A 26938-nucleotide genomic window follows, 5' to 3' on the forward strand; every position below is an offset into this window, starting at 1 on the left:
CTAGAGAAAATCTGCAAATGCTGAAAATACAACCAACTGTGGAAAGGAGTAAACAGCAAAGTTTTGAGCCAAGACCCTTCATTAAGACTGATGAAGGGTCTGGGCCAAAACGTCAACTGTTTACTCTTCTATAGATGCTGCCTGGCCTACTGAATTCATCCAGCATTTTGTGTGGATTAATTGTGAATGTTTGGTATTGTGAGAAGAATGTCATAAATGTTTTCAACAAAGTTTAACGTTTTCTGAAACAGAGACAAAGGAGTTGGCCCAGCTAGAAATATCAGTTTCAGCTATTTTTTTTATACTCACTAACACTACTATTCAATATAAATTAAATATTGTGCATTGACTTTGCTCTCTGCAAAAAAAACTTTAAACTTAATTTGTCTTTTTCCCAATTCTGACAAAGACTTTTTGACCTGAATTTATGTTTCCTTGTCTACAAATGCCAACTAATCTGAAAGGTGTTTTCAACATGTTTCTTTTCCAGATTCTCTGCATCTGCATTTCTTTAACTCTCTTCCACAGATCAGACAGCCACCCGATGGCGTAGGTAGGAAGGTAGTTTGTGCTGTGGTACTCTTGTCTCCCATTTACACGGGATCATGTGTTTTCCCAAGGCATGGGCATAAGATTCTCAATATTATTCCAAATACTGCTTCTTCAGTTTGCTGTGACCCGGGAATTCCAAAGTGTCATTGAGAATGTTGTAATTTTCCTCATGGAGATTTTTGAGACCGTCTTTTAATATCTACTATTTCTTTATGTGACAGGGCTGTATTCAGGAGTCTGTTATTGGGTACTTGAATGAAGTGACCTATGCATTAGAGTGTAAGTAGGGCCTCAGTGCTGTGGATCTTGGCCTAGGAAAGGATACTCGTGCAGTGATTTTGGAGAAGTTAGCAGGAATGCAGCTCTGGGTGTGTCCAAGTTGAACAGATTCTTCCTTTGTTGGGAAGCTGGAGGTTTTGCAGGGAGAAAGGGTGGAAGAAAAGTAAAGAAGAATTTTACAGATAACTTTTCTGTTCAGGTGTGGTTAGATCCTTACAGTGAAGGATTTATATTATCAGTGACTAAAAGCCTATTGGCATTACTTGTTCACTGCCTTGGTCCTTGTGAAAATACAGCATGATCATTCTTTATATTTTTAGCCAGATAACATGATTTCAAAGAAAGGCATTATCCTATACCACAGTGCAACTAATAGCCTACACATATGGCCAGAATAACAATTTCATAAGAGTTATATACTGCTGTTCTTTTAAGCATTCTTCATTCAACTCTCCCATTATAAGAAACTTCCATGCAATGTTAGTGGTTAGAGGCTGAATTGGATGCACGTCAACTCTGGAAGGGTTTGCAGGCCATTACTTCCTACAAAGTGAAAACTAACATAAATGGCAGACAAGGGAAATTTGCAGATGCTGGAAATCCATGCTACAGACACAAAATGCTGGAGGAACTCAGCAAGCCAGGCAGCATCAGTGGAAAAGAGTGCAGTGAACATTTCGGGTTGAGACTCTTCAGCAGGACCTTCGCTTCCAGCTGAGGTCAGCACCTTTTATACATGGTTTGAGAGGGAGAATAAAACTACAGCTATGAGGATCCCTGCAGGATCCATTGACCCTGTGATTTCTGTTTGGATGCCAACGTCAGAATGTCTTTCGAGATAGGTAGGGCTCTGAAAACCTGTGCCAACCAACTGGCAGGTGTGTTCAAAGGCATTTTTAATGTCTCATTGCTATAGTCAGAAGTTTCCACCTGCTTCAAAAGGGCAACAATAATACCAGTGCCCAAGAAGAGCTGGGTGAGCTGCCTTTAAGCACTCACATCTACAGTGTGCCAGTTTGTCGGCTATGGAACAGTCTATGTTCCAAGTCTACACTGGTGACCATTCTGCACAATGAATGACTGCATCGGTGCTGCTTCCTGCACCCATGCTGAACTCGTCAACCTCTCCACTTTGCCTCCAACTTCCACCCTGCTCTCAAATTCACCTGGTCCATTTCCGACACCTCCCTTCCCTTTTGTGATCTCTCTGTCTCTATCTCCAGAGACAGCTTCTCCACCGATATCTATTACAAACCCACTGATTCTCACAGCTACCTGGACTATAACTCATCCCACCCTGCTACTTGTAAAAATGCCATCCCCTTCTCTCAATTCCTCCATCTCCACTGCATCTGCTCTCAGAATGAGGCTTTTCATTCTAGAATCAAGGCTGCCACATCTCTTACACTTCACACACGTCTGCTCTTACCCCCCCATCCTCATGCTGTGCTAGCAGGGACAGGGTTCCTCTTGTCCTCACCTCCCAACTTCCGCATCCAGCACATAATTCTTCGAAATCTCTGCCACTTCCAACAGAATCCCACCACCAAGCACATCTTCCCCTCCCCACCTTCTGCTTTCCGCAGGGATCGCTCCCTACACGACTCCCTTGTTCATTTGTCCATCCCCACTGATCTCCCTCCTGGCATATCTTTGCAGGCAGAGTAAGTGCTGCACCTCCTCCCTCACTTACCAGTTAGGGCCCTAAACAGTCCTTCCAGGTGAGGCGCCACTTCACCTGTTAGTCTCTTGGGGTCATTTACTGTGCTTGGTGCTCCCAGTTTGGCCTCCTGTATATTAGTGAGACCTGATGTAGATTGAGAGATTGCTTCACCGAGCATTGAAACTCCATCTGCCAGAACAAGCGGGATCTCCCAGTGACCACCCATTTTAATTCCACTTCCCATTCCCATTCTGATATGTCCATCCATGGCTTTCTCTACTGTGTTGATAAGGCCACACTTCGGCTGGAACAACACCACCTTTATATTCTTTTTGGATTGCCTGCAACCTGATGGCATGAACATTGATTTCTCAAACTTCTGGTCCAGTCCCCACCCTCACTCCTTCACCATTTCCCATTCTTTTTCCATCTCTCACCTTACCTCCTTGCCTGCCCATTGCCTCCTTCTGGTACTCCTTCCCCCTTTTTCTTTCTTCCGTGGCCTTCTGTCTTTTTCACCTATCAATTTTCCAGCTCTTCATCCCTCCCCTTCCAGGTTTCACTTAGTACCTGGTGTTTCTCTCTCCCCTCCCACCACATTTTAAATCTATTCCTCAGCTTTTTTTCTCCAGTCCTGCCGAAGGGTTTTGGCCCGAAACATCGACTGTACTTTTTTCCTTAAAAGCTGCCTGCTCTGCCGAGATCCTCCAGCATTTTATGTGTGTTGCTCGAATTTCCAGCACCTGAAGAATTTGTGTTGTTCACATCTACGGTAATGGAGTGCTTTGAGAGGTTGGTCGTAGTCAGGATGAATTCCTTCCTAAACAAGGACACAGACCCACTGCAAACTGCCTCTCACCACAGTAGGTCTACAATGGATGCTCTTCGCTTGGCCTTGGATCGCCTGGACAATACTAATACTTCAGGCTGTTGTTTATTGACTATAGCTCAGTGTTTAACACAATCATTTCTACAGTTCTGAACAAGAAGGTCCAAGACCTGGGCCTCAGTACCTTCCTCTGCAGCTTGATCTTCGACTTCCTCACCGGGAGACCACAGTCTTGGCGGATCAAAATAACATCTCCACCTCACTGATAATCAAAACTGGCACAACTCAAGGATGTGTGCTTAGCCCACTGCTCTGCTCTCTTTACACCCACAACTTTGTGGCTAGGCACAACTCATGCCATCAATAAATTTGCTGATTGTTGGCAGAATTTCAGAGGGTGATGCGAAGGCATACAGGAGCAAGATGGTGTTGAGCACTCTTTGTTCTGGTGGTCAATACATGCATTTGAGATACTGTACAATATTTCCTGCTTCCCTTCACCAAGTTAAGGCTGACTTTGTTCCCTTTAACAGGATTTGTAATTGTGGGCCATCTTTAGCGCACATTGTACCCACAACTACAGCAGCATGTAACCATTTTCTAGCTTATGCTTACCTCAAGTTTACCAACCATTCTTTGATCTTAACACCTTTTTCTTTTATAACCAGTCACATCAGCAGCAACTTTCACTAAGTAGCAAAAGAAAAATCTAAAATAAACACAACATTGTGTCTTGAAGGTTGTGAATTCATCACTGGAGTTGTTGAAAGTAATATCTGTACACTGTTCCATTTTTACATTTAAAATATGAATCAGATTGAAATCGACTAATGAATTTAGGTGTGAATCCCCAACGATTTTCCATGATTTGGTTACATATCAAAGTTCACAGTAGATTTATTATCAAAGGACCATATAGAACCCTGAGATTCATTTTCTTATGGGCATTCACAGTAAATACAAACACAATAGAAACAGTGAAAAAATGCACACACCAGAGACAGACAACCAACCAATGTGCAAGAACAGCAAACTCTGCAAATACAAAAGAACATAATAATCAATATTGAGAATACAAGCTGTAGAGTCCTTAAAAGTGAGTCCATAGATTGTGGAATCAGTTCAGTATTGAGGTGAGTGAAGTTATCCCCTCTAGATCAAGAGCCTGATGGATGAGGAGTAATAACTGTTCCTGTACTTGGTGTGGGACTTGAAGCTCCTGTACCCTGCCTGATGGCAGCAGCAAAAAGAGAGCATGGACTAGATGGTGGGGGTCCAAGATATTGGATGCAACTTTCCTGTGACAATAGTCCTTGTAAATGTGCTCGATGGTGAGCTCTACCTGTGATGAACTGGGTTCTGCCCACTATGTTTTGAAGACTTTTCTGTTCAAGGGCACTGGTGTTCCCATACCAGATCATGATACCACCAGTCAGTGTACTCCATAGAAGTTTGTCAGAGTTTTAGATGAGATGCTGAATCTGCACAAACTTTTAAGGAAGTGGGTACGCTGTCATGCCTTCTTTGTCATGGCACTTACATGCTGGACCCAAGACAGATCCTCTAAAATGATAACATAGAGGAATTTAAATTTGCTGACTCTCTCCACCTCTGATCCCCTGATCCCCTGATAAAGATTAGCTCACAGACCTCTGGTTTTGTTCTCCTGTAGTCAACATTCAGCTCTTCGTGTTTTTTTTTTGACATTGAGTGAGAGATTATTGTTGCATCAAACACAAAGTACACTGCAGATGCTGTGGTCAAATCCATACAACACGCTGGAGGAACTCAGCAGGTCGGGCAGCATCTGTAGAAATGAGCAGTCAACGTTTCGGGACCTTCGTCAAGTGCCTCTCTTGTCTAACCACATTGACATCAAGCCAAACAGACTTACAAGTGCCACTACTTCCTCGGAGGTTAAAGAAATTTGGCATGTCTCCTTTGATTCTCACCAGTGCTCCATAGAAAGCATCGTATCTGGATCTGTTGTGATTTTGTATGGCAGCTGCTCGGCTCATGAGTGTAGAGCATTGTGGACACAACTCAGCACATTGTGGAAGCCAGCCTCCCCTCCGTAGACCCTATCTACACTTCTCAGTACCTCAGGCAGCATTAGCAAAAGTTCCAACCACCCTGGACATTCTTTCTTCTCTCCCCTCCCATCAGGCAGATACTAAAGCCTGAAAGCACATACTGCCAGACTCAAGGACATCTGCTATCCTACAATAGCAAGACTATTGAATGGTTCTCTACTATGATCAGAATGGACACGTGACCTCATAAGTTGTTGTGACTTTGCACTTTAATGCCTACCTGTACTGCTGTTTTTCTATAATTGTAGCACTTTATTCTACACTCTGTTATTGTTTTACCTTCTACTACCTGAGTGCACTGTTGTAAAGAATTGATCTGTATGGATGGTGTGCAAGACAAGTTTTTAACTTTATCTCAGTACCTGGAACAATAATAAACCAATTTACCAAAGTTTCTGTGCTTTTGTGATTCAGGTGCTCTTCTAGATGATGTTGTGACGGTACCTGCTTCTACCACTCCTCTGGAAGTGTGGTTTCAGATTCCAGCCAGCCAATTGATCCTCAGCCCCCCACCCCCCAAACTGTCTATCCCTTAACTTAAACCTGTTACCTCTGGATTTGAATGCCTCATCTGCAGGGAAAAGTTTCTTGCTATCTACCCTATCTATGTCTTCACAATTTTGTACATCTCAATTAGTTTCCTCCTCTGCTACAAGGAAAACGATTCCTCAAAGCTGAAACACTCCATCAAAGGTGACATCCAGGTGAATCTCCTCCATGCCTTCTTGAATGTAATCACGTCCTTCCTATAGCATGGGAACCAGGTCTATGCAAGGTTCTCCAGCTGTGTTCTAACCTGCGTATTGCAAATGTTCCATATTTTATCCATTCCCATTGACATGAATGTGTTTTTTTGTGATTGTGGGCCCTCAGTGTTACAATACAACTTGTATTAGTTTGTGTATAGTTTAGCAAAGTAGATTGTATGTTTAACTCCACCATGAATGATACCAAGCCAGGCTCTAAGGAGGAGTGTTGGGCACGGGGCGAGCAACCCATCCTGTTTCTTAAAAAAAAGTGATGCAGCAATGCCAACAGAAACTCCAAAAACTTCATCCCTGGGTACATCAAGAAAGTGGGCTGTAATGGGAAAACTTGAAAGACTGGCCCTGGACAGCAGACTCTGGCAAGCTGTTGCCCCAGTAGGGGTGATGGATTTAAGAAGAAGATTGTATTTAATCTGTGTCAATAGAAATGTTCATAGTTATGTGTAGCACAATTTCATGAAGCGCTGCTCTTCATTGGTTGGTACACAAATGAACTCACTTTGTTAACATTTGAATGTTCAAAACACTGATATGTCAATGTAATGAAATTCCAAATGTGGAAAGTTTTATAAGATGGCATGGCCCTTTCTGTTGAGTACTGAGACTAGTATTAGCAGAGACCAACATGAAGTAGCTAGACGTTAACTGTGCTGCTGGCCTTGGGAAGCCAGGAAGATTCCAGAGAGTCAAGTAGTAATGCTGGATTATGGTTTAATTGGATATTTGCAAAATAAGCTGACAAAAGATCGTTTCCTGAATTTTACAAAAACCAAATGTGAGTTGAAAGAAAACATGTTGATATATGAAAAGGACGTTATTGTAGCAGGATCACCAAATCTTGGACTTAAAGTTGAGGATGTGTGTGGTGGTTGGGAGTAGTAGACAGGAGGGGAGGGTAGAATAATGCGTTTATAATTTCTGCATACCAAACGAACAAGGTTGCAATGAGTCAGCAAATTTTAACTGCGATTAGGGTAAATTGTTAATTTCTGAAGGGTAGTGCAACATAACACAGCATCTTGGTCCTGGGAGGCACTGCCAACTGCAGAATCTTTACTTTTTGAAGTTATAAACAGATAGCAAAGCAAGCAATTACTTGTTCATATCAGTGGATGGGGATTCTTTACTACTTGAGATTAAGGTACTGTACGCAGTGTTGTGTAGTTGGAACATGTAAAATTTAGATCCAGTACAATTAAAGAAAGTCAGAGAACATTTGAAATCTTAATTGGATTCCAAGAAGAATACTTTCAATAGCATAACTTGCTTAAAAAGTACAAAATTAAGCATTTTAAGCCATTTTTGATAAGGAAAGGAAGCATTGTGTATCAATGACATGAAAATACTGGAGCTCCTGTCAAGTTAAACTGTATCAAGTTTATTTTAGAAAAGATGGCATGGTCACAATGTTCTCCATTTCTCCCTTTCACCCTGTAGCTATAAGACTCTACAATTCCTCCTCAAGTATAGAAGTACATGGTTTTATTGTACATCTGTATTTTGCACTATTACTTTTTAATGCACATTTTGTATCTTTGTAATTCAATGCTTACATTTTGTATTTTAAAGTATATATATTTCTGCATGCACATCCTTGCAGCAATAATTTCCCTTGGGATAAATTCTTATCTTTTATTTAGAGGAAACATACTAAACTCTTGCTATTTCTGATGTCAGATTGTTTTGTATCAGACTGCAATACAACCCCAGAAGAGTTAATTTTGTAGTGAGTTTAATAGTAAAAGAAATTTGCAGTGAAACAAAATCAATAATTATATTTCATAGAGATACCCAGAGAGTTTGGAAGGAGTAAATATTAATGAATTGTAAGGATCAAATAGTGTTATTTTTAAGATCATAAACATGTTATTGTTCAAGTGCTTTAAAACATTTTTGTTCTTTTTGGGAAGGTGGTTCTGAGGAAGGTATTGCAAATATATTTTCCATGGATGAGCATGCAGCCAGCATCACTGTTTAAAGTGATTTCACATGATACAGACCTGGTTGCAGTGAGAATAAAGAGACAGTTCTGATAAAGGAGCAGCTCTCCCTGCTTTTCATTTTTTGGGGTCATTTCAGGCCTGGACATATTTACATTTACATTTTGATAGCTTAGTGTCAATGTGAAATAGAAATTATTTGCAACTTCACACAACTTGTACTTTGAATCCATCATGTTTTCTAAGGCTGTTCCATGGGATTGAAATGCACTTGAGAGAATTCTCTGCAATATCCTATTTTGTATTAACTATGTGTATTGAGGCAGCATTAGTTCAGAATCTTGCTGTATAAGATTCTTCATGAAAGAGAAGTGATATTCTCAATTTTGCATTCAATTTGAGAGTGTGTAACCTAACTCTGAGACTAGAGTTTTAAACTAAAATAATTAATTACTTGGATATGACTAGTTAGTTGGCTAACAAAAATAGAGAAAATAGATATAAAGATTTAGAACATAGAAAATTTAGATTGTTTAGGGCTAGGTTTTGGGCTAGGTTTTGCATCAGCAACCAGAACAAATTAAATGTCCCAGTTCAAGTTTGCAGAGATTTATTTTGTAGAAATCTTGACAAGCTCCACCTCTCATACTGCTGCCACACACATTTTAAAATAAAACTGACTTTCTCTTTTTGTAGACAGTTGGTATTTTCTATTACTAAAATGCCCTGCCTTCAGTAAGAATGTGGTTTTAAAAAAGTCCATGTAGCTAATTGTGACTGGTGACTAATCAATTGAAATTAGCACTCCACTGTTTTCTTTTAGATAGTTATACACAGTCATGTTACACTACAGTCCAACTAGTCCATGCCAGAATATTGATCTGCATAGTCCTCTACCTGCACCCAGACCATAGTTCTCCATCCATGTACCTATCCAAATTTCCTAAGTCTTGGAATCAAAACTGAATCCACCACTTCTACTGGCAGCTCGTTCCAAACTCTCTCCAATCTCTGAGTGAAGAAGTTTCCACTCATGCTCTCCTTCACCTATGACCTCTAGTTCTAGTCTTACCCAACTGCTGTGGAAAAAGCAAATATCTTACTGCTTCATGTCAGATCACACAATACTTTCATCTAGATTCATTATTGCTTTAGAAACATGCAGCCTATTGTTGGTGACTATAGGGAAAAAATAAAAAATCGTTATGCTTTTGGATGGCTGCCTTTTGGTGTCTATCACGTTCGTATGACTTATCAATTGAAATAGTGACTGATGAGTTGATGTTGCTGGTGGCTCAGTTGATGAATACATATGTTCCAAATGCAACTGCATGTTTAGATCAGCAGCATCTCTTTTCCTGGCATTCTTCGTGTCCCACATCCAGGAATCTACATGAACTTATGAAATGTTGTACAAACATAAAACATGTTAACAGACTGAATTAATAATGACTCCTTAGCATGAGATATTAACCTATCATCTATTCACCTGTACTGTACTGATCCATTAATCGCTGAGTTACTGATTGGAAGAACTTTAATTCATTAATTTACTTATAAAAATATCTAGTGGTGAATTTGAGAGGTTCAGTTATTTCAAATATAACATTCCCAAAAGTTCAAAGAACATTTATTATCAAAGTGTGTATGCACTATACAACCTTGAAATTTGTCTCCTACAGGTAGCCACAAAACAAAGAAGCCCCAAAAGAACTATTATTCAGAACTGAAGATTAACAAAAGACACAAAGCCAGGCTGGACTAGGCCGCAGCCTCAGTCCATCACAGAGCCAAGTAAACGTAGTGAAGCCAGAGCAAGTCATAGTCTCAGTTCATCATGGAGCAGCAAGCAGAACCAGGCAGAACTGGTCCATCCCTCACCTTCAGTCCCAACACCTTGACCTTTTCTATCTTGCCTAAAATGTACTTTGAACTTTTAGGAATTTTCCAAACATCGGGATATTTGTGACTCTCAGATGGCTCTGTGGACTGGACCCTGCCACCACGATTTGCCCTGTACCCGACCTTCTGATTTGGCCCAACAACTAAATCGATCAAACATCAGGACTTTACTCACCCTCGGGAAAGTCTCAAATATGCCTTGACTCTGCTTTGACCCTGCCTCTGCCTCTGCTTCTGCTTGCCTCCACCTCGGCTTCCTCACCTCTCGATTGTTAGCGGTGACTGTTATTAATAAAGTGTTATTAATAAGGTATTTAGTAGTTGTTTTTTTTTGCTGCCAATAAGTAGTCACTGGGCATCACCAGTGACATCTAAAACCAAAAGTCTTGGCACAGTCTGTGGCCAAATAAGCATCTCTGTTCTGTAGGGTTGTTGAATTATCATGCTTAAAAGTTGGAATGGTTTAAAATAGTGCATAAAAGTCTTGCATGTACTTATTTATTCCTTCCAGATCAAATCTTTGCTAACTGAACCAAAAAAATTCAAATTTCTCTCTCTCTCAAGAGAGAGAGAGAGAGAGAGAGAGAGAACCTTATTGTATTCTAAATATGTCTCAAGACACATTGTAGACGACAGATTGCTGTTAGATTGTTATGCAAGCCAAACATAGCACAGCTATTCAAAATAATTAATTTTATATGAAGCACTTTGCATTCACAAGAGATGTAATAATGCTAAGGACAAGTCTTTTTTTCTCTGTCTTCAAGGTGTTAATTAATATCTGGGTTTGATTTTACTTTCCAGATGACTTATGTATAGGATAATTAACCAAGCTTGGTTTCTTCATCATCAGCAATTACACCTATAAAAGTCAGAGTGTAAAGATCAGGAGCACAGATCATCAATGACATTCCATATTTAGACATACAAAATTTCTAATGCGTGTAGCAGAAACTGGAGGAATAGCATAAAACATGGGAGCTAAATTAGGCCATTTGACCCATCAGTTCTGCTCTGCTATTCTGTCATAGCTGATTTATTATACCTCTTACCCCATTCTCCTGCCTTCTTCCCATAACCTTTGATGTCCATACTAACCAGGAATCTATCTATCACTACTTTAAAAATACCTATTGACTTGGCCTCCATAGCCACCTGTGGCAATGAATTCCACAGATTCACCACACTTTGGCTAAAGAAATTCCTGCTCATTTGTGTTCTAAAGGGATGTCCTTCTATTTTGAGGCTATGCCTGCAAACTTAAATTCACCGGACCAAATAACCACAGCACAAATAGATCATTACTTATCTTTTCACCAGGCAGCATTTATAGGAAGAAGTACTGTCGACGATTTGGGCCGAGACCCTTTGTCAGGACTAACTGAAAGAAAAGATAGTAAGAGATTTGAAAGTAGGAGAGGAAGGGGGAAATGCGAAATGATAGGAGAAAACCGGAGGGGGTGGGGTGAAACTAAGAGCTGGAAAGGTGATTGGCAAAAGGGATACAGAGCTGGAGAAGGGGAAGAACCATGGGACAGGAGGCCTAGGGAGAAAGAGGGAGGGGAGCACCAGAGGGAGATGGAGAACAGGCAGAATGATGGGCAGAGAGAGAACAAACAGGGGAGGGGGGAAAATAAATAAATCAGGGATGGGTTAAGAAGGGGAGGAGGGGCATTAATGGAAGTTAGAGAGGTCAATGTTCATGCCATCAGGTTGGAGGCTACCCAGACGATATACAATCTGATTGTTCCCCCAACCTGAGTGTGCCTTCATCTTGACAGTAGAGGAGGCCATGGATAGACATATCAGAATGGGAATGGGACATGGAATTAAAATGTTTGACCACTGGGAGATCCTGCTTTCCCTGGCAGACAGAGCGTAGGTGTTCAGCGAAATGGTCTCCCCGTCTGCGTCGGGTCTCACCAATGTATAAAAGGCCACACCGGCCACTCACAGGTGAAGTGTTGACTCTTCCCACCTGGACTATTCCTCTTCCCACCCTGTCTCTTGCTAAAATGCTATCCCCTTCTCACAATTCCTCCTTCTCCGCCTCTTCATTCCAGGACGAAGGAGATGCCTTCCTTTTTTAAACAAAGGGGCCTCCCTTCTTCCACCATCAACTCTGCTCTCAAATGCATCTCTCCCATTTCCCGCACATCTGCCCTCATCCCATTCGCCTGCCACCCCACTCGGGATAGGGATCCCCTTGTCCTCACCTATCACCCCACCAGCCTCCAGGTCCAACGTATAATTCTCCGTAACTTCCGCCACTTCCAACGGGATCCCACTACCAAGCACATCTTTCCCTCCCCCCTCTTTCTGCTTTCCACAGGGATCATTGCGACATTTTCAGAGTACAGAGCTTATACATGCCTGTCACAATAAAAAGTAAAGATGACAAGTGTAGGGAACCTTGGTTTTCAAGAGATACTGAGGCCCTGATTAAGAGAAAAAAGTAGGTGTATGGCATGTTTAGGTTAATAGGAACAAATAAGGTGCTTATAGTGTACAAGAAATGCAAGAGAACACTTAAGGAAGAAATCAGGAAGGCTGAAAGATGTCATGAAGTTGCTTTAACAGACAAGGTAAAGGAAAATCCTAAGGGATACTACAGATATGTTGAGAGCAAAAGGATTTGGACAAGATTGGTCCTCTGGAAGACCAGAATGGTAATCCATGTGTGGAACCAAAACAGATGGGGGAGATCAAATGCATTCTTTGCATCTGTATTTACTCAGGAGATAGATATAAACTCTATTGAAATGAGGGAAAGCAGCACCAACTTCATGGTCCCTGTGGCTTGCAAATGCAGGTGGATAAATCCTAGGGCCTTACAAGGTGTTCCCTTGGACCCTACAGGAGGCAAGTGCAAAAATTGTCGGGGCCCTAGCAGAGATATTTAAAACTTCCTTGGTGACAGGAGAGGTACCAGAGGATTGGAAGATAGCCAATGTTGTTCTGCCTTTTTTTTAGAAAAAGGCTCTAATCAGAAACCAGAAATTTAAAGGTTAGTGAGTCTAACATCTGTTGTGGGAAAGTTATTGGAAAGTATTCTAAGGGGCCGTGGATAGACAGTAAGTATGTGGATAGACAAGGACTGATTAAGGATAGGCAGCTTGGTTTTGTGTGTGATAGGTCTTTCATGTCTAAGCGAACTAGAGTTTTTCGAGTAAGTTACCAGGAAAGTGGATGAAGGCAAGGCAGCGGATGTTGTCTACGTGGACTCTAGCAAGGCATCTGGCAATGTCCCACATGAAAGGCTGGTCAAGAAGGTTCAGTTGCTCACGGCTCAAGAAAATTCAGGATGAGGTAGTAAATTGGATTAGACATTGGCTCTGTGGAAGAAGCCAGAGAGTGGTAGTATAGGGTTATCTCTCTGACCGAAGGCATTTGACTACTGGTGTGTTGCAGGGATTGGTGCAGGGTCCTTTGTCATCTTTATCAATGATCCAGATGATAATGTGGTTAACTATATCAGCAGATTTGTGGATAACACCAAGTTTTGGGGGGGGGGGGTAGTAGACAGTAAGGATGACTATCATGGCTTGCAGAGGGATCTGCATCATTTGGAAAAATGGCAAATGGAATTTAATGCAAACAGGTGCAAGGTTTTGCACTGATAGAACCAACCAGAGTAGGCCTTACACAGTGAACGGAGTGTGGTTGAATAAAGGGATCTGGGAATAAAGGTACATAACTCATTGAAACTGGTGTCACAGGTAGATGGTCATAAAGAAAATTTTTGGCACATTGGCCGTCATAAATCAATATACTGAGTACAGAAGATATGATGTTATGATGAAATTGTATGAGACGTTGCGCAAGTTTTGATCACTGACCTACAGGAAAGATGTAAACAAGGTTGAAAGAGTATAGGGAAAATTTACAAGGGTGTTGTCAGATCTGGAATAACTCAGTTATAAGGAAAGATTGAATAGGTTAGGACTATATTCAAGTCAAGTCAACTTTTATATTGTTTCAATTGTAGAAGATTGAGAGGAGATTTGATAGAGGTATACAAAATTATGAGGGTTATAGATAAGGTAAATGCAAGCAGGCTTTTTCCACAAAAGTTGGATGTGACTACAACCAAAGGTCAAGGGTTAAGGATGAAAGGTGAGAAGTTTAAATGAAAGGAACATAAGGGGAAACTTCCTCCCACAGAGAGTCATGAGAGTGTGGAATGAGTTGCCAGCACAAGTGGTGCATGCAAGCTCAATTTCAACCTTTAACAGAAGTTTAGATAGGTACTTGGAGGGATATGGAGGGTTAAGGTTCTGATGCAGGTTGATGAGAGTAGGCAATTTAAATGGTTTCAGCATGGACTACATGGGCCAAAGGGCTTGTTTCTGTGCTGTACTACTTATGATTCTATAACACTACTTTGTGTTCTACGCAAGCCTGGACACAGAGCCATCAATTCTATCATTCAAATCATTGACAGATAATTGAAAAGAAGTGATTCCAGCACTAACTCTTGGGAATACCACTAGTCACTTCTTACAGCTGACAAAATTGAGAAATAGTGGAAAAGATATTTCTATATAATGAAGGGTCTCTGGAGAGAGGAGTTACAGAGAAATTGCCCTCAGGGATAAGAACCTGTGGCCGGTGCTGGGGGCTCCATAGTGCACTCGGCAGAGGATGGTGCTCAGAGAGGCTTTGCCGTTGGGGACGGTCAGAGGCTCAGAGGTTCGTTGGACTCGGAGTCCGCTGCAGTCGGGGCTTTTCACTGTGCGCTGCGTCTGCGAGGCTGGGTCCAATGGCGTTTTCCTTGTGTGCTGTATCTGAGGCTGTGTCTGGTGGCACTGTGGAAGTCCATAGCGGGGTATTCCATTTCTGCTGCCTGCGTGGTATGATGAGTCTATCGGGACCCTGAGGGCTTGTAGAAACTGTGTGGTGGTTTCTTTCGAACTTACAATCTTTTAACATCTTTGGACTATTTTTACTGTGCCCATGGTCTGTTTTTTTTTTATCAATTATGGTATCGTTTGCACTGTTGTAACTATGTGGCTTTGTGTAGGTCTTGTAGCTTTAGTTTTTGGTTTGTTTGGTGGTAGAATTGGTCTCCTGATTTGGTGTGTCTGGGTAGTCTTGTTTTGTCTGGTGGGTTTGGAGCTCCTTTCCAGGGAACACACTAAGATGGTAGCACGATATTAATACGCAGCAGCCTCTCCGGACTCTGGATTTGGGGATTGCCAAATGTTATGTGGATTTTCTGGTGTAGTCTGTTTTGTCATGTGCTTTTGTGATATCATTCAGAAGAAATGTTGTTCCATTTTTTAACTGCATTGCAGTTGTGGTTTCTAAATGACAATAAATCGAAATTCAATTCAATCAACCAAAGTATCCAGATATAACATGATCAACAAAAGGACTACAGATAATAGGGAGAACTTACTTGATTCAAAGTTTAAAGGTCAAAGTAAAATTTATTATCAGAGTACATACATGTCACCACATACAGCTCTGAGATTCTTTTTCCTGCAGGCATATGCAACAAGTCAAAAGAACTTCTTGTGTTGGCTGCCAGCAACGGTGGTAGAGGTGGATACGTTAGGGTCTTTTAAGAGACTTTTGGATAGGTACATGGAGCTTAGAAAAATAGAGGGCTATGGGTAAGCCTAGTAATTTCTAAGGTAGGGACATGTTCGGCACAACTTTGTGGGACGAAGGGCCTGTATTGTGCTGTAGGTTTTCTATGTTTCTAACAGTTAACTGTTAACGGGATCAATGAACAACAAACTGCAAATGCAAATATGAATAAAAGCAACAAATAATGAGAGCATGAAATAAAAAGATAAAGAGTCCTTAAAGTGAAATCATTGGTTGTGGGAACACCAGAAATAGAATGAGTGTAGTTTTCCCTTTTGCTCAAGAGTCAGATGGTTGAGGGGTAGTATATGTTCCTGAACCTGGTGGTGCAAGTCCTGAAGCACTTGTAATTTCTACCTGATGGCAGCAGCGAGAAAAGAGCATGGCCTGGGTGGGGAGGACCTGATGGATGTTGCTTTTCTACAGCAACATTTCACGTAGATGTGCTCAATGGTTGGGAAGGCTTTACCTGTTATGTACTGGGCTGAATCCACTACTTTTAGAAGGATTTTCCATTCTCAGGCATTAGTGTTCCCATTCCAGACCATAACACAGCCAGTGATTCTGTGTGTGTTTTGCATCTGAAAAGCAAGGTGGTGGAAGGTAATTCAATAGTTGAGTCCATAGGAAGTTTGGAATAGTACTTGGGTTTTAAAAATAATAAGTGAGGAAAAAGGGCAAGGGAGCAAAATAAGTTGTATTTTTGCTGAGAGTCTACATAGCCTTGAAAGCCAAATCGTTTCTATTTGTTCTGCCACACCATGATTCTATCACCTAAACTTTGTAATCTGTTTTATGAATAAATGTACTTCATTCAGCATACTAAGCAACATACATAATTCATTGTTATTAGTTGAATGGTCTTATTATCAGATCTCTGGTTAGTAAACAAATCAACACAAGGGACATACCTCATCATCATTATCATCGAACTACCTGTTGCAAATATATCTGTCTGTATGGGAGTGGCAACCACATAGTCATTGCGCAGTTGAAGCTCTTTGCTCTGAGAACACTTTCTCTGGCACAGCGTTAAATGACATTGAAGAGGGTAAAAGAAAACAGAAATAAAAACAGAAAGTGGTGAAACACAGCATCTGTGGAAAGAATTAACATGTCAGGTCCAAGACCTTTGATCAGAATCTTAATTGAAAGCTTGTCAGGAATATGGTGGGATACTTTATATTGGCCTTGAGAAATCTGAAACTGATTGCAATGCATTAGCCTAATCTAGGAATTCATTAGTAACCTAAACCAAAAGGAAACTTGAAGATTTTACACAATTTATTTCCTTTTTATATCTTTAGGAAAGGAGATACTCATTTTCTGCCCATTAACAGTACGTGTCAATGTCATCTTTTGATGTTGATATTGTCAAAAGTGAAAAATTAAGTTCAAGTTCAGTTTATTGTTGTTCAACCCATACACATGTATTCCTCTGGACCAAGGTGCACAACACAGTACATATACTGTACACAAAAAACACAAAGTAGTATTTACGCAAATAAATAAAGAATAATAAAGTGTATTTATGACACAAGTTTAAAAAATAAACAGAATAACGCTGCTGACCCTTCATTCATGATGAGACCTGAGTGGGGATTGGAGTTCAGTAGTCTTATGGCCTGGGTGAAGAAGCTGACGATTCTTGTCCTAACGCTATGGTACCTCTTGCCTGATGGTGGAGATGAGGTGGGTTAACAGATTATTGGAGGGATCGTTGACAATGTTAACAGCCTGCTTATGCAGCGCTCTAGATAAATATCTTGGATGGGTGGAAGAGAGACCCTGATAATCCTCTCTGTAGTCCTCACTGTTCTTTGTTGGGATTTGTGGTCAGATGTAATTCCCATACCAGACAGTGATGTAACTGATCAGTACATCCTCAATGGTACTCATGTAAAATTTGGTTAGAATTGGAGGTGGGGTTGGCGAGCCTCACTAGCCTCTGTTTCTTCATGGAAGTGAGGATGCTGCTATGCTTTTTAGACTAAAAAGGTGGTGTTGAAGGACTAAGTGAGATGACAATAGACAATAGGTGCAGAAGTAGACCATTCGGCCCCTCGAGTCTGCACCGCCATTCTGAGATCATGGCTGATCATTCACTATCAATACCCAGTCCCTGCCTTGTCCCCATATCCCTTGCTTCCCCTATCCATCAGATATCTATCTAGCTCCTTCTTGAAAGCATCCAGAGAATTGGCCTCCACCGTCTTCCGAGGTAGTGCATTCCACACCTGCACAACTCTCTGGGAGAAGAAGCTGTTCCTCAACTCTGTTTTAAATAACTGACCTCTTATTCTCAATCCATGCCCTCTGGTACTGGACTCTCCCAACATCTGGAACATATTTCCTGCCTCAATCCTATCAAATCCTTTAATTATCTTAAACGTTTCAATCAGATCCCCTCTCAATCTCCTCAATTCCAGCGTGTACAAGCCCAATCTCTCCAATCTCTCTGCGTAAGACAGCCCTGCCATCCCAGGAATCAACCTAGTGAATCTACGCTGCACTTCCTCAATTGCCAGAATGTCCTTCCTTAAACCTGGAGACCAAAACTGTACACAATATTCCAGGTGTGGTCTCACCAGGGCCCTGTACAAATGCAAAAGGACATCCTTGCTCTTGTATTCAATTCCCCTTGTAACAAAGGCCAACATTCCATTTGCCCTCTTCACTGCCTGTTGCACTTGCTCATTCACCTTCATTGACTGGTGAACTAGGACTCCTAGGTCTCTTTGCATTTCTCCCTTACCTAACTCTACTCCGTTCAGACAATACTCTGCCCTCTTGTTCCTGCTTCCAAAGTGGATAACTTCACATTTATTCACATTGAATGACATCTGCCAAGTATCTGCCCACTCACCCAGCCTATCCAAGTCTCCCTGTATTCTCCTAACGTCCTCTTCGCATGTCACACTGCCACCCAGTTTAGTATCGTCAGCAAACTTGCTGATATAGTTTTCAATGCCCTCATCTAAATCATTGACATAAATCGTAAAGAGCTATGGTCCCAATACAGAGCCCTGTGGTACCCCACTAGTCACCTCCAGCCAGTCCGAGAAACACCCATTCACTGCTACCCTTTGCTTTCTATCTGCCAACCAGTTTTCTATCCATGTTGAAACCCTGCCCCCAATGCCATGAGCTCTGATTTTACTCACCAATCTCCTATGTGGCACCTTATCGAATGCCTTCTGAAAATCTAGGTATACAACATCCACTGGCTTACCCTCGTCTAACATCCTTGTTACACCCTCAAAAAACTCCAACAGATTAGTCAAGCATGATTTGCCCTTGGTAAATCCATGCTGGCTCGGCCTAATCCTATTTCTGCCATCTAGATGTGCCACTATTTCGTCCTTAATAATGGACTCAAGCATCTTCCCCACGACTGACGTTAGGCTAACAGGGCGATAGTTCTCCGTTTTCTCCTTCCCTCCCTTCTTGAAAAGTGGGATAACATTAGCCACTCTCCAACCTTCAGGAACTGATCCTGAATCTAAGGAACATTGGAAAATGATTACCAATGCATCCGCAATTTCCTGAGCCACCTCTTTTAGAACCCTCAGATGCAGACCGTCTGGACCCGGGGATTTATTAGCCTTCAGTCCTACCAGTCTACTCATCACAGTTTCTTTCCTAATGTCAATCTGTCTCAATTCCTCTGATATCTTATGACCCTGGCCCATCCATACATCTGGGAGATTGCTTGTGTCCTCCCTGGTGAAGACAGATCTAAAGTATGCATTAAATTCTGTTGCCATTTCCCTGTTTCCCATTACAATTTCTCCCAATTCATTCTTCAAGGGGCCAACATTGTTCTTAACTATCTTCTTTCTCTTCACATAGCTAAAAAAGCTTTTGCTATCCCCTTTTATATTCCTGGCTAGACTGAGCTCATACCTGATTTTTTCTCTCCGTATTGCTTTTTTAGTTAAGATCTGCTGCTCCTTAAAACTTTCCCAATCGTCTGTATTCCCACTCATCTTAGCCCTGTCATACTTCTTTTTCTTTAATGCTATACAATCTCTGACTTCCTTTGTCAACCACTGTGGCCCCTTCCCCCTCTTTGAATCCTTCCTTCTCATTGGAATGAACTGCTTTTGCATCTTTTGTATTATGCCCAAGAATATCTACCACTGCTGATCCACTGTCTTTCCTGCCAGGGCATCCGCCCATTTAACTTTGGCCAGCTCTTCCCTCATGGCTCCGTAGTCTCCTTTATTTAATTGCAACACTGACACCTCTGATCTGCCCTTATCCCTCTCAAATTGTAGATAAAAACTTATCATGTTATGATCACTACTTCCTAATGGCTCCTTTACTTCAAGATCACTTATCAATTCCTGTACATTACACATCACCAAGTCCAAAATAGCCTCGTTCCTGGTTGGCTCAAGCACAAGCTGTTCCAAAAATACATCCCTTAGACACTCCACAAACTCCCTATCCTGGGGTCTAGCACCTACCTGATTCTCCCAGTTCACCTGCATGTTGAAATCTCCCATAACGACTACATTACCTTTAGCACATGCCAATGTTAACTCCCTAATCAACTTGTACCCAATATCCACGCTACTGTTTGGGGGCCTGTACACAACACCCATTAGGGTCTTTTTACCCTTGCTGTTCCTCAGCTCAATCCACACAGACTCTACTTCTCCTGTTCCCAAGTCACCTCTTGCTAAGGACTGAATCTCATTCCTTACCAACAGGGCCACCCCACCCCCTCTTCCCATATTTCTGTCTCTACGATAGCACATATACCCTGGTACACTCAATTCCCAGGCCTGATCCCCTTGCAGCCATGTCTCCGTTATCCCAACAATATCGTAGTTCCCCATTTTCATCTGAGCTTCAAGCTCATCTGCCTTATTTCTGACACTACGTGCATTCAAGTATAGAATTCTTAGCCCATTCCTCCTCTCTTTGCTTAAAAGACTGTCTACTGTACCTAACCCAGCTCCTTGAACTTCCATCGGGCTAATTGCACCCTGAATTTTGATGACCTTCTCAAGATTACCCAAACCTTCTACACATTTAATCCCATGCTCCTTCTGACCAACCCTCTGGATCTGGATCCCTGCCCCCTGCACATCTAGTTTAAACCCCCCCCGAGCAGCACTGGCAAACACTCCTGCAAGAATGCTAGTACCCCTCCGGTTCAGATGTAGACCATCCCTTCGAAACAGATCCCAATGTCCCTGGAACAAAGACCAATTATCCAAAAACCTGAACCCTTCCTTCCTGCACCATGCTCTCAGCCTCGTATTAACGTGCATAATCATTCTATTCTTCGCCTCACTCGCACGTGGCACAGGTAGCAATCCCGAGATTGTCACCCTGGAGGTCCTGCCTTTCAGCTTCACTCCTAACTCCCTGAACTCTCTAAGCAGGACCCCCTCACTCACCTTACCTACATCGTTGGTCCCTACATGGACCACTACATCTGGGTTCATGCCCTCGTTCTCAAGAATAGCCTGCACCCGATCTGAGATGTCCCGGACCCTGGCACCAGGGAGGCAACATACCATCTGAGACTCCCGATCTGCCCCACAAAATCTCCTATCTGCCCCCCTAACTATAGAATCCCCTAAAACTATCGCTCTCTTCTCTTCCCTCCTCCCCTTTCTAGTTGAGGGTTCAACCTCTGTGCCAGAGGCAGGACCACTGCAACTCATTCCTGGTAGGTCATCCCCATCAACAGTATCCAGTACGGTATACTTATTGTTAATGGGAATGGCCGCAGGGGTGCTCTGCTCTCTCTGCCTGCTCCCCCTGCCTCTCTGGACCGTCACCCATCTGCCTAAATCTTGGTTCTTTGGTGTGACTACCTCCTGATAACTCCTATCTATCTCTGCCTCTGCCTCCCGAATGATCCGTAGTTCATCCAGCTCCAGCTCCAACTCCCTAACTCGGGCTGATAGGAGCTGCAGCTGGACGCACCTCTTGCAAGTGTGGTCATCAGGGACAACTGTGTTGACCCTGACTTCCCACATACTGCATACGGAGCACACCACTGCTCTGACTGTCTCCCCCATACCTGAACTGGATTAATAGAATGTCTAAAAAGCACCTAGCGACCTTACCTTCTTCCCCTCAGCGAGCAATCACACAGGCTTACCGAAGTCCCCTTACGCCAAAGCCCACTTAGCCAAAGCCCAGGATTCTGCTTCCACGGACTCCGCTGCCCGCTCGACGCTGCAGCGTCGATGGTGTGTAAGAAAATCATCTATAAGGAATAGTTATGATTAAGAATTACTCAAGGTATAACTGAGTGTGCATTGAGTAATTCTTCAGCCTGTAATCCATTTGTGGATTTAAAATCCTCATGCAAACTGAGATTGTGTGATTTGTGATCATCATTACAGTCCCAGGATCAAAGTATGAAAAAAATAGAGAAGCAAAATTGTTAAAGAGTGAATGATTGGAAGAGGATTGTATTATCTCATGATCCCAACTAGTAAGTTGTATGCAAGGACACATAACACAAGAAAACAGGCAGAGGAGATTACCTGGCTTTTAGAGAATGCTCCATCATTCAAAATGATCATGGCTAATTTAATCAATGCCTCAACTTTCCTTTTCTGCTAGTTAGCTCAAAAGATAACTTCTTTACTCTTAAATAATTTTGCATGGGAGTTAGGCATGGAGCATTATGTTACATAGAGAATTGCACTATTTTAATTATATGATTCAAGATTGTTTATTATCACTTCATAAGACCATACAATATAAGAGCAGAATTAGGCCATTTGGTCCATCAAGTCTGTTCTGCTATTTTATCATAGCTGAACTATCTTCCCTCTCAGTCCTAATCTCCTGCCTTCTCCCCTTTATGCCCTGACTAATCAAGAATCTATGAACCTGTGTCTTAAATACACCCAATAGCTTGACCTCCACTGTCGCCTGTGGTTGCAAATTCCACAGATTCACCACTCTCTGGCTAAAGACATTCCTCCTCCATTCCAAATGGACATCCTGCTATTCTGAGGCTGTACCCGCTGGTCCTAGATTCTCCGTCCATACGAAACATCCTCTCCACATCCACTGTACTGAAGCCTTTCAACATTCAATAGGATTCAATGAGATTCCACCTCCCCCACCACCGTTCTTCCAAATTCCAGTGAGTAGAGGTCCAAGGCCATCAAATGCTCCTCATATGACGAGCCTTTAAATCCTGCAAATCATTTTCGTGACCCTCCTTTGAACCCGCTTCAATATCAGCTCACCCTTTCTTAGATAAGGGGCCCAAACCTGCTCACAGTGCTCCAAGTGAGGCCTCAATATTACATCATTGCTTTTGATGTTATTTGGAATGTCTTCCATGATGAGGATGTCTCCGATTTCACGGATGAAATCATATGCTTCATCTGGAAGTGCATTGACAATATTGTCCCCAGAAGTTGGTCAGGGTCTTTCCGAACCAGAAATTCTGGATCAGTAGTTCCGTGCGAGCAGCACTTACAGCATGACACAGCTTACGTTGCCGGTAATCAGCAGGAGCTCAAGAAAAGCAGCTACGATCTGCACAAAGCTATCAAGGCTGTGAAACAACAATACAGGGACAAGATTGAATCAAGATTCACTACGAATAGCACAGGAGACTTGTGCTGAGGGTTACATACCATTGCAGACTTTAAAGCCAAACATAGTGGTGCCACCAACATCGCAGCCTCTCTCCTAGATGAGCTCAATCCATTTTATGCTCGATTCGATGTCGCTAACTCTGAGCCTCCGAGAAAGCCACTGCTACAACCTGCAACCTGGTCATCTCTGAGGCTGAGGTATGCAGGAGTTTCGAACAAGTGGGCAGTCGCAAGCTTGTGGAACTGGATGGTATTCCAGACGAGTACTTAGGATAGGTGCAGCACAACTGGTAGGTGTGTTTACAGACATTTTTACTCTCTCCCTCTTCCAGTGTAGAGTGCCATCCAGCTTCAAATTATCCACCATTGTTCCTATACCAAAAAAAACCAAGATAACATGTCTGAATGACTGGCGTCCTGTTGCACTCTCCTCAATAATAAGCAAATGCTTTGAGAGGCTAGTCAAGTACTACCTCTGCAGCATGCCACCACCCACACTGGACTCCCTACAGTTCACCTTCTGACAGAACCGATCAACACACGACGCAATAGCCACTGCTGTACTTAGTGCTGTGCACATCTGGAGAAGAAGGATGCTTATGTGAGAATACTGTTCTTGGACTTCAGTTCAACATTCAACACCAAAATTCCCCCTTGGCTGGACAGGAAGCTCAGAGACTTTGGTGTTGAACCTGCCTTGTGCATCTGGATCCTGGACTTCCTGTCAAATCGCCGGCAGGTGGTAAGAGTGGGCTCCCTCACCTCCAACCCTCTGACTCTCAACACAGGAGCCCCTCAGGGCTGTGTACTACATCCCCACCTTTACTCCCTATATACATATGACTGTGTCGCCACCCACAGTTCTTATCCTCAGTGTCGGGGAAAAACAAAGGAGCTGGGTGTAGATTACAGGAGGAATGGAAACTGTCTAAGCCCTATTGACATCAATGAATCTGGGGTTGAGGGGGTAAGCAGCTTTAAGTTCCTCAGCATCCACATCACTGAGGACCTCACGAGGTCTATACATACCAGTTATGTGAAAAAGGCACAAAAGTGCCTTTCTCACCTCAGACGGTTGAGGAAGTTTGCTATGAGCCCCCAAGTCCTAAGAACTTTCTACGGGGGCACAATTGAGAGCATCCTGACTGGCTGTATCACTGCCTGGTATGGGAACTGTACTCCCTTAATCGCAGGATTCTGCAGAGAGTGTTGCGGACAGCCCAGCGCATCTGTAGTTGTGTACTTCCCATGATTCAACACATTTACAAAGACAGGTGTGGAAAAAAAAGGGCCTGAAGGATCTTTGGGGACCTGAGTCACCCAACCACAATCTATTCCGACTGCTACCATCTGGGAAGTGGTACCACAGCATAAAAGCCAGGACCAACAGGTTCCAGGACAGCTTCTTCCACCAGGCCATCAGACTGATTAACTCATGCAGATTTGAGTATATTTCTATGTTACATTGACTGTTCTATTTATTATAAATTACTATGATTGCACATTTAGACAGAGATGTAATATAAAGATTTTTACTCCTCATGTATGTGAAGGATGTAAGAAATAAGTCAATTCAATTCAGTTCAATATTCTAGTCCTGTTACATCCCCCATGGGTATCTTGTGACTGTCTTATGACCATGATGTAATTGAGTATCTTGTGAGCATGATGTAATTGTCTTGTGATGGTGGGGTGATGTAATTTTCCTGCCAGTGTGAGATCACATGATGTAATTTTCCTGCCAGTGTGAGGTCACTTGATGGCATGTTCCAACAGGTATACAAGAGGAAACCCTTGTGACGCAGTTCATTCATTCTGCTGCGTATTCGTCTCATGACGTACTTTCATTTTAAGGTGGAGTTTTACTTTCTACTTTAAGGTGTAAAGGTTGTTCCCAGCAGTTTTGCTAATCGCTGCCAGTTTTGTTTGTTGCACCTTTGCTTTACCGCTACGGTCTAGTACTGGAGAGTGAAGACCTTACCAAAGTATGGGAACCCAAAGGATTGAGTAAAGTTGGTGTTGTTCGGCCGTTTTATAAAGGATCGACCTTATTGAATCTTCATTCAGGAATAGTGGCCTGCATCTGAGATAAACCCTGCAAGATCAGGAAGGTTTGTGCAGTGTTCACTCTCCAGTATAAAGGTCAGTTCCTTTAAGCCGTTTTTATTTCCTTCGTTGTGAAGCCTTTGGACAAGGCATCTCGGCTGGGATCAGCAGTAACGTCATGTCTTTGATGAAATCAGTTTTCAGGGAAATCTCCCCTTACTGACTGTATAAATCACTTGGACTTTCAAATTTACCACTTTAAGACTATGTTCGAGTTTACTACTTTAAGACTGTGTTCGAATTTACCACTTTAAAAACTTTTCCAGGGTTTGGCCTTTTGTTAAGTTGCCGTATAGTAGTTAGCTTACGGTTAAGTTAGTCATTTGTTTACTTCTCACTTTTGTTGAGCAGCTTTTAATAAATGCTATGTTTGTTTATAAAGCCTGACTCAATTCTATATTCATTATTGCCAACCACATAACAGTCCTCTCAAAATGAATGCTAACATCGCATTTGCTTCCCTCGCCACCAACTAAAACTGCAACTTAGCTCTTAAGGAATCCTGCATGAGGACTTTCAAGTCCTTTTGTACCTCAGATTTTTGAATTGTAACGGAGAACAAAATAATTGTTGCACTGGATCTGATGCAGCACCAAAACAAAAGATAAAGAACACAATAATTAAAAAAAGCACAATATACTTTAAAATTATTAGATAGCTTATATGCATAGATTTTATGTCAAAAGTGACGCTAGGGACAGGAATATCTGTACATAAGTTTGAATTGCAGCCAATCAGTGGATGGAAGTGTGAGAAGAGGCATCTTCAAGCAAGTTTGTGATTGAGGATTAAAAAAAACAGTGCTTTGAGGCTGTTTTCGGGGTTTGAATTGTGCCAGTCAGTGAATGTAAGTGTGAGAAAAAGAGGCAACCGCCTAAAATAAGGCAGCGGGAAGCGAAGCGATCTTTGTGAGCGTGGGGAGATTTTGACTTGGGCAAAGTAAGTATCTGATAAATTTCTTCTTCTTTATTCTTTATTCCGGAAGAAGGAGAAGCTGGTGGGTGGCTGGGAGAAGGAGAAGCCAGCAGTCAGGTTCAGAGGAGCTGAGCTGGGTGCAGCTGTGCTGTTGCCGGCTGCTCAAAAATGTCAGAGTTGGTGTGCAAAAGCAGCATGCAGTGTATACATGAGTGACTGTCTTGGATGGTTCTCTTGTGGTTGCATGACCCTGTTGGACATTGATATTGTGAGATGCCGCAGGTCTGTTTCTCTTGATTGGTGGTGAGACAGGTGATGAGGCAGCAACATGGCCTCTGTTGCAGTGAGGCAAGGCCTCAGGCGGGCTTGCCTGCTCCTGCAGTCCAGGTGAGATGACACTGGAAGTGGTGTAGTGTGGAGTCTGTGCTTGGTTGGAAGCTGGCCTCTCCCATCAGTGCTGCCCAACAGTGTTCAATCAGCGGAAGGACAGGCAGGTTTGCCAGGAACTGTACTATCAATTTGCATGTCATCCTTCGTCAGGACGAAGGATCTCAGCCCGAAACATCGACAGTGTTTTTCCTTATAGATGCTGCCTGGCCTGCTGTGTTCCACCAGAATTTTGTGTGTGTTGTTTGAATTTCCACCATCTGCAGATTTCCTCATGTTTGCTCTTTAAGAACAGTCTGTGACTGTTCCTAACCAGTC

General features: G+C 42.4%; 1 protein-coding gene across 1 annotated transcript in view; it reads left to right on the forward strand.

Moving 5' to 3' along the window:
- Positions 1-26938, forward strand: part of zbtb21 (zinc finger and BTB domain containing 21) — a 47392-nt gene that overhangs the window by 1013 nt on the left and 19441 nt on the right. The window lies entirely within an intron of this gene.

The sequence above is a fragment of the Hypanus sabinus genome, chromosome 4 (genome assembly GCF_030144855.1).
Source record: "Hypanus sabinus isolate sHypSab1 chromosome 4, sHypSab1.hap1, whole genome shotgun sequence".
Taxonomy (NCBI): domain Eukaryota; kingdom Metazoa; phylum Chordata; class Chondrichthyes; order Myliobatiformes; family Dasyatidae; genus Hypanus; species Hypanus sabinus.